Raw genomic sequence first — 11,826 nt, 5'->3', positions numbered from 1 at the left:
TTTTCTGAGCTCGGCTCAGTCTGCATGGAGTTGGATTCCTGGTATGTTTCAGTCAGTATCAGTCTGAACATCCATTACATCCACCAGAAACCCTCTGCAATGTTTTGTAGTAACCATCACCTCTGCCAGAAATGCTCTGAGTTGCAGGAATGACATCAAACACTGAGTTTTCTGGATCAGTTTCCATTCTGCTGATATTGAGACAATCACTGAGCCCTCGTGACTGGGTTCAGGATTCAGAAGCTTGCTTGCCCAAAGGGCACTGTTTTTAGATTTATTATGTAACCCATAGTTTCACTAGGCCATGCAATCTCAAAGGCTCACTGTGAAAATAACATCGATAGAACAAGCAATGAAAAAGATGGATAGTCAAAAACCGAGAATTAGACCAAGGTAAAAGTTTAGAGCTAAGCAGACAATCAATAAAGAGGAGCTGAGTTCCTCAGTGGAGCCAAGGAGTGGCAGGCAGAGCGAGAAAAGGATTGGAAGAGAAAGAACGAAGGAAAGTTGAACAGATAGAGAGAAAATCAGGGAGTGTGTGTGTGTGAGAGAAAGAGGGAGAGAGGGGCTTGTTGTAGACTTGAAATGAAAACTGCATTCTTGGGGAACAATATCAGTCACTGCTCAACTCTTGAGTTTTTGTGCAGGATGTTAGACGAAACTAACACAGTGTAAATGCTGATTAGAGTCATAAATTGTGAAGAAAACCTAAATCTGTATTTATGTCCTAGTCAGGTTGAGGATATCAGGACAATATCAAGAGAGGAAAACAAAACCAACGTGAATCATTCAGATCAGAGTCAAGCTGCATGCATGATAAAAGAAACAGATTTAATATCTCAGGACATTAGGTGTATGTTTCTTTGAGCTGTTGTCGTGCTGTGCACCATGGGCACCAGCATCGTCTCCCTGTGCTGTAATGTCACAATCAGAGATTCCACAACCAAGCATGGGCGGCACAGTGGTTAGCACTGCTGCCTCACAGCGCCAGAGACCCGGGTTCATTTCCTGCCTCGGGCGACTGACTGTGTGGAGTTTGCACATTCTCCCCGTGTCTGCGTGGGTTTCCTCCGGGTGCTCCAGTTTCCTCCCACAGTCCAAAGATGTGTATGTTAGGTGAATTGGCCATGCTAAATTGCCCATAGTGTTAGGTGAAGGGGTAAATGTAGGGGAATGGGTCTGGGTGGATTGCGCTTCGGCGGGTCGGTATGGACTTGTTGGGCCGAAGGGCCTGTATCCACACTGTAAGTAATCTAACCAACGTTCTCCAGTCCAACCCACATCCAGCTGTGAATGGTAGTGGACAATTAAACAACTCATTGGAGAAGGCTCCACAAACATTCTTAAACGATGGGGAGCCCCTGCACCTCAGTGCAAAAGGTTAAAACATTGATAATGATCTTCAGCCAGAAGTGCTCAGTGGGTAATCCGTCTCAGCAGTCCCCAGCTGCACAGAGACCAGTCTTCAGCCAATCTGATTCACTTCATGTTGTATCAAGAAACAGCTGAAGATATTGAATGCTGCAAAGGTAGAGTACTGAAGATTTGCTCTCCAGAACTCACTGAACCCCTAGCGACAAGACTGGTATCTAACCAGCAATGTGGAAAATTGCACAGGTATTTCTACACAGAGGTAGTGCCATGAAAATCAAGCCTCAGTAATCTCAGAGTAGTCACAAATGTGAAAACATTTAAGTAATATTCATGACACACAAATGTCAGGCAAATATCATCTTCAATAAGAGACAATCTATCGACTCTTGACATTGAATAGTGTAACCATCACTGAATCTCCCACGATCAACATCCTTGGGGTTTACCATGGACCAGAAACTCAACTGGACTCACCACATTAGTATCCCTCCTCTACTGAAAGGCAGTTAATTGCTCTATTTCCTCAACTCTCCAAGTGTAGAGCTGGCTGGTCATCTGCAGTGAATTTCCTGAACAGCTGCTATGACTGGTTGGGAAGGTGTGAAGGGCTAACAACGTAAGTAGCATTACCCTTTCAGCAGCAAGTGAGCATATAGTGCCCCAGGTCCTTATCATCCTCTGGCTGCTTTTGTGACATTTGTGGTATGACTGAGTAAAATGTCATTATGTGACTGGATAAAAAACACATTTAACAGACAAGATAGTTGGATGAGAACAATAGACAGTTAAAAAGATGACATTTAATCATTGCCCTTTTAGAATGGCATTCAAATCTTTCTTAATTAAAGCTGCCTTCTGTCTAAGTTGCAACATGTCAGGCTCATCAACTCAGGAATGTTCATATATTGAACCAAATGTTAGCTCCAACTTTCCCCACACAACATCCTCTGACCCCCCCCCCCCCCATGATAACTTTGAACCGTAGGATCCCTACAGTGTGGAAGTAGGCCATTCAGCCCATCCCTCCATGCCACCTCTCCAAAGAACATCCCACCCAGATCCACTCCTCTGCCCTATCCCTGTAACCCCACATTTCCCTTGGCCAATCCATTTAACCTGCGCAAATTGTCTCCAGAAATAAAATTCTCGTCTTGTATTTGCAATCTGAACATTCCAAGCACATATTTCACATTCTGTTCTCATAGTTTAATTTGAAGTCCATATTTATAATGGGACTTACTCAAATGTGGATGCTGAACATTTTTTAGACTTCCTGAAAAATTGTATAGTTTCCTCACATTTTCCATAATGTCACAAATTTCTTATATCTTAAAGACAAGAATCATTTTAATAATCAGCTGAGTGACATCTTTCATAAGGTATACTTGATGAGAGTTTAAGGTTTGGAAGATTTTTGGGACTCTCCTTTGGTTTTGGAGTTTCTGAAGGAGCTCTCCACCCAGTGGTTCATACTCCAACTTTAAACTCACGGGATGTCGGTCAGATCACTGAGAGAAAATGTTAAATAACTGGTTAGCTTTAAGAAAACCTTTTTTGATTTCTGAAGTGCTGTGCCTTTTTTACCAACTCAAATTGAGCAGAGAGGAGCAAACTGCAAGATGAAAACAGGGGGATGGGAAGAGAGCAGGTTCGTGGGATTTATCTGCAGTTAGTATGGGAAAACAGAGAGCTAATTTGGGATCAAGGCAGTGGGGGCAGTACTTATTGTGTAAAGACCTTTTTATATGTCTGTGTTTTTTGATTCTGGACTGAAATAGTAAAAGGTAACAGGGGGTACTGCAGACGCTAGAGATCAGAGTCAAGATTAGGGCGGTGCTGGAAAAGCACAGCAGGTCAGGCAGCATCCGAGGAGCAGGAAAATCGACCTTTCGGGCAAAAGCCCTTCATCAGGAATGAGACAGGGAGCCCTTGGGATGGAGAGATAAATGGTGGGGGGGGGGGGGGGTTGGGGAGAAGGTAGCTGAGAGCGCAATAGGTGGATGGAGATGAGCATGAAGGTGATAGGTCGGAGAGGAGGGTGGAGTGCAGATAGTGCTGAGCTGGAAGGGGAGGGGAAATGAGGAAACTGGTGAAGTCCACAGTTGATGTCCTGGGGTTGAAGTGTTCCGAGGCAGAGGGTGAGGTGTTCTTCCTTCAGATGTCGGGTGGTGAGGGAGTGGCAGTGGAGGAGGCCCAGGACCTGCATGTCTGGCAGAGTGGGAGACGGAGTTGAAATGTTCAGCCATGGGGCGGTGGGGTTGATTGGTGTGGGTGTCCCGGAGATGTTCCCTAAAGGGCTCTGCGAGAAGGCGTCCAGTCTCCCCAATGTAGAGGAGAAGGAATTGGGAACAACGGATACAATAAATGACATTTGTCGATATGCAGGTGAAACTTTGTGGAAGGCTCCTTTGGGGCCTTGGATGGAGATGAGGGAGGAGGTGTGACATAGGCTTTGCAATTTCTGCCAGGATGGGAGGGTGGGTTGTTGGGGGGCGTGGACCTGACCAGGTAGTCACGGAGGGAACGGTCTCTGCGGAAAGCGGATAGGGGTGGGGAGGGAAATATATCCCTGGTGGTGGGGTCCATTTGGAGGTGGCGAAAATGTCAGCAGATGATGTGGTTTATGCAAAGGTTGGTAGGGTGGAAGGTGAGGACCGAGGGTCCTTGTTACAGTTGGAGGGGTGGGGTCTGAGGGTGGAGGTGCGGGATGTGGGTGAGATGCATTGGAGGGCATCTTTAACCACGTGGGAAGGGAAATTGCGGTCTCTAAAGAAGGAGGCCATCTGGTGTGTCCTGTGGTGGAACTGGTCCTCCTGGGAGCAGATACGGCGGAGATGGAATTGGAAATATGGAATAGCATTTTTGCAGGAGGTAGGGTGGGAGGAGGTGTAATCCAGGTAGCTGTGGGAGTCAGTGGGTTTGTAAAGAAATGTCAGTGATAAGTCGGTCGTCATTGATGGAAATGGAGTGATCCAGGAAGGGGAGGGAGGTGTCAGAGATGGTCCAGGTAAATTTAAGCTCGGGGTGGAATGTGTTGGTGAAGTTGATGAACTGCTCATCCTCCTCGCGGGAGCACGAGGTGGCGCCGATGCAGTCATCAATGCAGCGGAGGAAGGGGGGGGGGGGGGGGGGGGGAGTGGTGCCGGTGTAACTACAGAAGATGGACTGTTCTACGTAGCCAACAAAGAGACAGGCATAGCTGGGGCCCATACGTGTGCCCATGGCTACCCCTTTGGTCTGGAGGAAGTGGGAGGATTCAAAGGAGAAATTGTTGAGGTTGAAGACCAGTTTGGCCAAACGAATGAGAGTGTCGGTGGAAGGGGACTGTTGGGGACGTCGGGAGAGGAAGAAATGGAGGGCTTGGAGGCTCTGGTCATGGCGGATGGAGGTGTAGAGGGATTGGATGTCCATGGTGAAGATGAAGTGGTGGGGGCTGGGAAACCGAAGTCTTGGAGGAGGTGGAGGGCATGGGTGGTGTCTCAAACGTATTTGGGGAGTTCCTGGACTAGGGGGGATAGGACAGTGTCGAGATAGGTGGAGATTGTTTTCAAAACTAAGTACTGTTGAAAAGCTTACTGCATTGTTTAAAAATGTCACCTGGCTCTCATTGTGATTGCTATTTACACTGCTGCTTGAACAGTGGGGAGTTTACAGGCTCTGTAATGATGGGGGATTTGGTCAGCAACAAGTAGTTGGTTGGTCTGTGGATCGATCAGAGAGATTTTCTACTTGCCAACAGCCATTTGCGATTGGTTCCCAATTACCTGAACTGCTTCTGGGTGTGAATGATTTAGCCAGCAGCCGAACGGGCTCCTGTGATACAATACTTGTGTTCTTCCCTCTGAGTCAGGAGGCTGGCATCAAGTCCCACCAACTCCAGAGGTGTGTAAAAACATCACTGAACAGATTGATTATGAAGTATCTAGGAGCAGAATCTCCTGGGCTTCCCAAATGGAAGGAGCTGACTTTCCCTCTGCAGGGAAAAGGCCAAGTTATTTCTCCTAATCATCTGCTGCAAATTGTTGCTTTAACCAATAAGTCAGATTCTTTTTGAGTAAGTCCTGACAAGCCAAAATGATCATCTCAACAAAGCATGGACATGAAACACTGCCTTCCCACTCTTTCTCTCTACTTAGAACACAATTTTTTCAGCATGTATATGTGCATAAAGGGGATTTTTATTAGGGGTTAGAACTCTAACTAATAGAGTTCTGTGCCAAAGGTTCATACTTGATATCTGTAACTAGAATTATAATAATTTAAATACAGAAATCTGCTTTGTGCTTTCTGTCAACCTGGATCTAAAAGGCTGGTAAATTGGGGAATTCTGCTTATTTTTATCAAATCTAAGTTTTGTGACTAGACTGGAAATAGAGGGTCTTGATTTCCCAGTGTGCTAACCCAGTAAGCCATCATGTCTAGGTAGAGACTAAATGGGATGAATCGTCACCAGTAAGTCCATGAAAGAGAATAATTACAACAAACCTTTTGGACCTCCTTTGTGCTTTTTATTCCTTGACATTTCCCATGGTTCTCTCATTGACTGTTATTTTATTGATAGAAACACTTTCTAACACTGCTAGTGATAGAGAGCGATCTGAACCTCAGGCACACTGAGATATAAAGCTGGGTATGAGTCAGACCTGAGTACTATCACACAAATATACAAATGTTACAAGTAATTTCAAGTGATTTTTTAATAGATTTTCAAACATGTTTCTGTACGATTTAATGCTACAATGTACAATAGATCCATTTATTGAATATGGAAAGTTGAAAGTGCTCAGTTTCCTTTCTGAAACCATCCTAGAGAATCTTGCGTTCTGTGGGCACCTTGGACTGAAAACCAGACAGAGAAATGTTCAAATTCATCCAACACTGACCACTGCTGACCCATGACCAAATAGGGTTTTGGAAGATTCTTTTGTTAGTAGTCCGTGACAATTGCATGAAGTTTCACAAATTCTGGGGCTGAATTTACTGCGATTGCAGTGAGCATAGAGCATAGAGCACTGAATTGCAGTGAGCATAGAGCCAGTGCAGTGGCTCAGACCTGATGCAGTGAATTGGGGTTTTGCTGGAGTCAGCTGTTTCTCCATTTGATAAAATAGTGAGAGCCAAAAGGTGTTATACATTTCACCCTGACCACAGTTCCAGCTGTCTGACTGGAACTACCTGAGCTCATACACCCATTGGATGCTGCATTTCAGAAACCTTGGAGACTTCACCATCTTGTTTATTAATGTGCTGCTATACGCTTCGATTGGTGTGAGGACATTACTGCACAGGCACGACAAAATGTTCCATTTCTTGTTTGCAGTTTCCAATATTCTTAACATTCTTGAAACATGATTCAGAGAAAGAATAATGTGACCAAGCAAGTTTAGAATAGCTCAGAGTCTGCGAATGGGTGAGGGTAGCAAAGGAGTTTGGGGGAAATGAGTCGGGATATGGGAATGGGAATGGGAAGCTGGGAATGGGAATGGGAATGGGAAGCTGGGAATGAGTAAGGGGGAAAAATAAACTTGTGATGGCCAAAGGCAAGTGTTGGAAAAGTGGTGAATGAAGGAGGGTAGACACAGTGGGAAATTGGGTGGTGGGGTGGGGTGGGGTGTGTGTGTGTGTGTGGGGGGGGGTGAGCAGGTGGGGGATGGGTGAAGGGGTTTGAGCAAATGGGGAATGGGTGAAGGGGGAATGGGTGTTGGGGGAATGGGGGAGGGGGGAATGGGTGAGGGGGGAATGGGTGAAGGGGGAATGGGTGTTGGGGGAATGGGGGAGGGGGGAATGGGTGAGGGGGGAATGGGTGAAGGGGGAATGGGTGTTGGGGGAATGGGTGTTGGGGGAATGGGGGAGGGGGGAATGGGTGAGGGGGGAATGGGTGAAGGGGGAATGGGTGTTGGGGGAATGGGTGTTGGGGGAATGGGTGTTGGGGGAATGGGGGAGGGGGGAATGGGTGTTGGGGGAATGGGTGTTGGGGGAATGGGTGTTGGGGGAATGGGGGAGGGGGGAATGGGTGTTGGGGGAATGGGTGTTGGGGGAATGGGGGAGGGGGGAATGGGTGTTGGGGGAATGGGTGTTGGGGGAATGGGGGAGGGGGGAATGGGTGTTGGGGGAATGGGTGTTGGGGGAATGGGGGAGGGGGGAATGGGTGTTGGGGGAATGGGTGTTGGGGGAATGGGGGAGGGGGGAATGGGTGTTGGGGGAATGGGGGAATGGGGGAGGGGGGAATGGGGGAGGGGGGAATGGGTGAAGGGGGAATGGGTGTTGGGGGAATGGGTGTTGGGGGAATGGGGGAGGGGGGAATGGGTGAGGGGGGAATGGGTGTTGGGGGAATGGGGGAGGGGGGAATGGGTGAGGGGGGAATGGGTGAGGGGGGAATGGGTGTTGGGGGAATGGGTGTTGGGGGAATGGGTGTTGGGGGAATGGGTGAGGGGGGAATGGGTGAGGGGGGAATGGGTGTTGGGGGAATGGGTGTTGGGGGAATGGGGGAGGGGGGAATGGGTGAGGGGGGAATGGGTGAGGGGGGAATGGGTGAGGGGGGAATGGGTGAAGGGGGAATGGGTGTTGGGGGAATGGGTGTTGGGGGAATGGGGGAGGGGGGAATGGGGGAGGGGGGAATGGGTGTTGGGGGAATGGGGGAGGGGGGAATGGGTGAGGGGGGAATGGGGGAGGGGGGAATGGGGGAGGGGGGAATGGGTGAGGGGGGAATGGGGGAGGGGGGAATGGGTGTTGGGGGAATGGGTGTTGGGGGAATGGGGGAGGGGGGAATGGGGGAGGGGGGAATGGGGGAGGGGGGAATGGGTGTTGGGGGAATGGGGGAGGGGGGAATGGGTGTTGGGGGAATGGGGGAGGGGGGAATGGGTGAGGGGGGAATGGGTGTTGGGGGAATGGGTGAGGGGGGAATGGGTGAGGGGGGGGATGGGTGAGGGGGGATTGGGTGTTGGGGGAATGGGTGAGGGGGGAATGGGGGAGGGGGGAATGGGTGTTGGGGGAATGGGTGAGGGGGGAATGGGTGAGGGGGGGGATGGGTGAGGGGGGATTGGGTGAGGGGGCAATTGCAAGTATTTTGTTCACAAGTGGAGGAATAGAGAAGATGAGGTGAAGCTGAAAATCAGTTTAATGGGATGTCTGCACTGGAAAAGATGGGCGTATTTTTGCATTGCTCTGCCCATTGCGATTTGTTAATAATATCTCACATTCAGAACATAATTTAGATTGTAAAGGGGTCTCGTCGGATCTGTATTGCCTGATTCAATCTCTTATTTGTAACCATTCCTCCATCACAGTAAATGGATGAGTGAGTATTTGATGGTGACACATTTAAAATAGTTTTTTGCCCAGTCCCTTACTAGAGGAACAGCACTGGCTGAGTGTAGGTGACAGTTTCCAAGGGCAATACATATCACATTATAATACAAAGGATTTATCATTCCTTCTCCTCAGTACCATCTTTCAGCCTCCATATTATAACTGCTTTAGAGAATCATTTACAAACATTACATTATGTACAAACCAGAACCAAACAAATAAAATTGTGAACAATAAAAACTAAAAAAAACTGTACAAGAACTACAGAGCTGTGCCTGATCCTGACTGCTTGGTGAAGACTGTTCAGAATGGCCACTGTATCCCCAGCTGGTGTTTCTGCTACTTGTCTGTTGAGCTAAGGGCGGGTGTGTGTGTGTGTGTGTGTGTGTGTGTGTGTGTGTGTGTGGGGGGGGGGGGGGGGGTGGGGGGGGGGGAGAGGAGACATGAGCTGTCTCAATTATTTGTAACTTCATGATGATAATTCCTTTGGGGATAAGTTTGTTGCAGGATCCTAAGGCTTTAGTGACAGAGCTATTCCAACTGTCAGATGATGGATCACATCGTGCCCTAAGGAACACAGAGAGAAAGCTGTTTAACCCTTGGCTGACCTGACTCTGAGCACGATGGTAAGGAAATTAGCAGGAATCTATTTCCAGTGGGCAGCTAACACTGGGGCACAGATTAAAGACCAAAGAACAAGTGGAGATAAGACCTTTTTTTTTTAACACAGTGAGTTATTCTGATCTAGAATGTGCTAGCCATTAGGGCAGTGGGAGCAGATAGTAAAGTAACTTCAAAAGTGAATGAGGTAAATTCTTGAAAAACTAAGGGGAAAGAGCAGATGAGTGCAACCGATTGGATAGTTCTTTCAAAGAGACAGCAGAGGCTGGATGGGCTGAGAATTGTATGATTTGAAGTGAGTGTAGTTATGGGAAGAGTATGCATTATTTCATGCTCTGTGTGTGCTGTGTGTGTTGGTTCTGGAAGTCAAGACAACATTAATTTCCATGAACTGTATCTTGATTGAATGCAGCATTTATGGTGGTGTGAACAGCTGTATATTGGCAATTCTGGCAGACTCCAATAGCTTGGCTCTTGGCACAGGAGGGAATCCCTATGGCATCACACCAATCTCATCTCCGGGACTGAGAGTTGGCCGGTACAGAGCTCTCTTACGAGCGCAAACTGAGTTTAAGGCAACAAAAATCGAACTTATACTGACCTTGTACAGCAAACCAGGAGAGCACGGTTTCATGTCCTGCCTTTGGTGATAATTAAAGGAACAAATAAAATGAAAGTTCTGGTTTAGAACAGAACCCTCTCATGATTCTGGGACAGAGAATTAAATCATTCCAGATTCAGGATTTACTTTGCACCTCAATAGTAATCCGGACATGTGAGTGAGTATGTGTGTGTGTGGGTGGGTGTGGGTGTGAGAGTGTGTGTGTGTGGGTGTGTGTGAGAGTGTGTGTGGGTGTGTGAGAGAGTGGGTGTGAGAGTGTGTGTGTGTGTGTGTGTGTGTTGGGGGGGGTGTATGTGAGAGTGAGTGAGAGTGTGTGTGTGTATGTGAGACAGTGAGTGTGTGTGGGTGTATGTGAGACAGTGAGTGTGTGGGGGTGTATGTGAGAGTGAGTGTGTCTGTGTGTGTTTGTGAGAGTGTGTGTGTGTGTGGGTGTATGTGAGAGTGAGTGAGAGTGTGTGTGTGTGTGTGAGTGTACATGAGAGTGAGTGAGTATGTGTGGGGGTGTATGTGAGACAGTGAGTGTGTGTGGGGGTGTATGTGAGAGTGAGTGTATGTGTTTGTGAGAGTGAGTGTGTGTGTGTGAGGGTGGGTGTATGTGAGAGTGTGTATGTGTGAGTGAGTGTACATGAGAGTGAGTGAGTATGTGTGGGGGTGTATGTGAGAGTGAGTGTGTCTGTGTGTGTTTGTGAGTTATATGAGAGTGAGTGTGTGTGTGTGTGTGAGAGTTGGTGTATGTGAGAATGAGTGCGTGCATGGGTATATGTGTGAGTGAGTGTGTGTGTGAGGGTATATGTGAGAGCGAGTATATGAGTGGGTGTATGTTACAGAGTGAATGTGTGTGAGTGAGTGGGTATATGTGAGAGTGAGTGAATGTGTGGGTGGGTGTACATGAGGGTGCCTGAATGCGTGTGTGGGTGGGTGTAGGTGAGAGTCAGTGAAAGTGTGCATGTGGGGTCACTGTGCATGTGTGGATGGGCGTATGTGAGAGTGAGTGTGTGTGTGTGTGTGTGTGTGGATATATGTGAGAGTGAGTGCATGTGTGTGTGTGTGTGTGGATATATGTGAGAGTGAGTGTGTGTGTGTGAGTGAGTGGGTCTATGTGAGAGTGACTGAGTGTGATTGTGCATGTGAGGGTGTGTGAGAGTGAGTGTGTATGTGAGTGGGTGTATGTGAGAGTGAGTGTGTCTATGTGGGTGTGTGTGTATGTGAGTTATATGAGGGTGAGTGTGTGTATGTGAGTCAGTGTATGTGAGAGTGAGGATGTATATGAGAGAGTGTGTGAGTGGGTGTATGAGTGGGTGTATGTGAGAGTGAGTGTGTGTGTGAGGGTGTATGTGAGAGTGAGTGTGTGTGAGTTGGTGTATGTGAGAGTGACTGTGTGGGTGTATGTGAGTGTGAGTATGTGTGAGTGTGTGTGTGTCTGTATGTGGGTGTATGTGAGTGTGAGTGTGTGGGTGTATGTGAGTGTGACTGTGTGGGTGTATGTGAGTGTGAGTGTGTGGGTGTATGTGAGAGTGAGTGTGTGGGTGTATGTGAGAGTGAGTATGTGTGTGTCTGTGTGTGGGTGTATGTGAGAGTGAGCGTGTGGGTGTATGTGAGTGTGAGTGTGTGGGTGTATGTGAGTGTGAGTGTGTGGGTGTATGTGAGAGTGAGTGTGTGGGTGAATGTGAGAGTGAGTATGTGTGGGTGTATGTGAGTGTGAGTGTGTGGGTGTATGTGAGTGTGAGTGTGTGGGTGTATGTGAGAGTGAGTGTGTGGGTGTATGTGAGTGTGAGTGTGTGGGTGTATGTGAGAGTGAGTGTGTGGGTGTATGTGAGTGTGAGTGTGTGGGTGTATGTGAGTGTGAGTGTGTGGGTGTATGTGAGAGTGAGTGTGTGGGTGTATGTGAGTGTGAGTGTGTG

The sequence above is a fragment of the Hemiscyllium ocellatum genome, chromosome 45 (assembly GCF_020745735.1).
Source record: "Hemiscyllium ocellatum isolate sHemOce1 chromosome 45, sHemOce1.pat.X.cur, whole genome shotgun sequence".
NCBI classification, from domain to species: Eukaryota; Metazoa; Chordata; class Chondrichthyes; order Orectolobiformes; family Hemiscylliidae; genus Hemiscyllium; species Hemiscyllium ocellatum.
Note: the sequence above shows the minus strand (reverse complement) of the source record.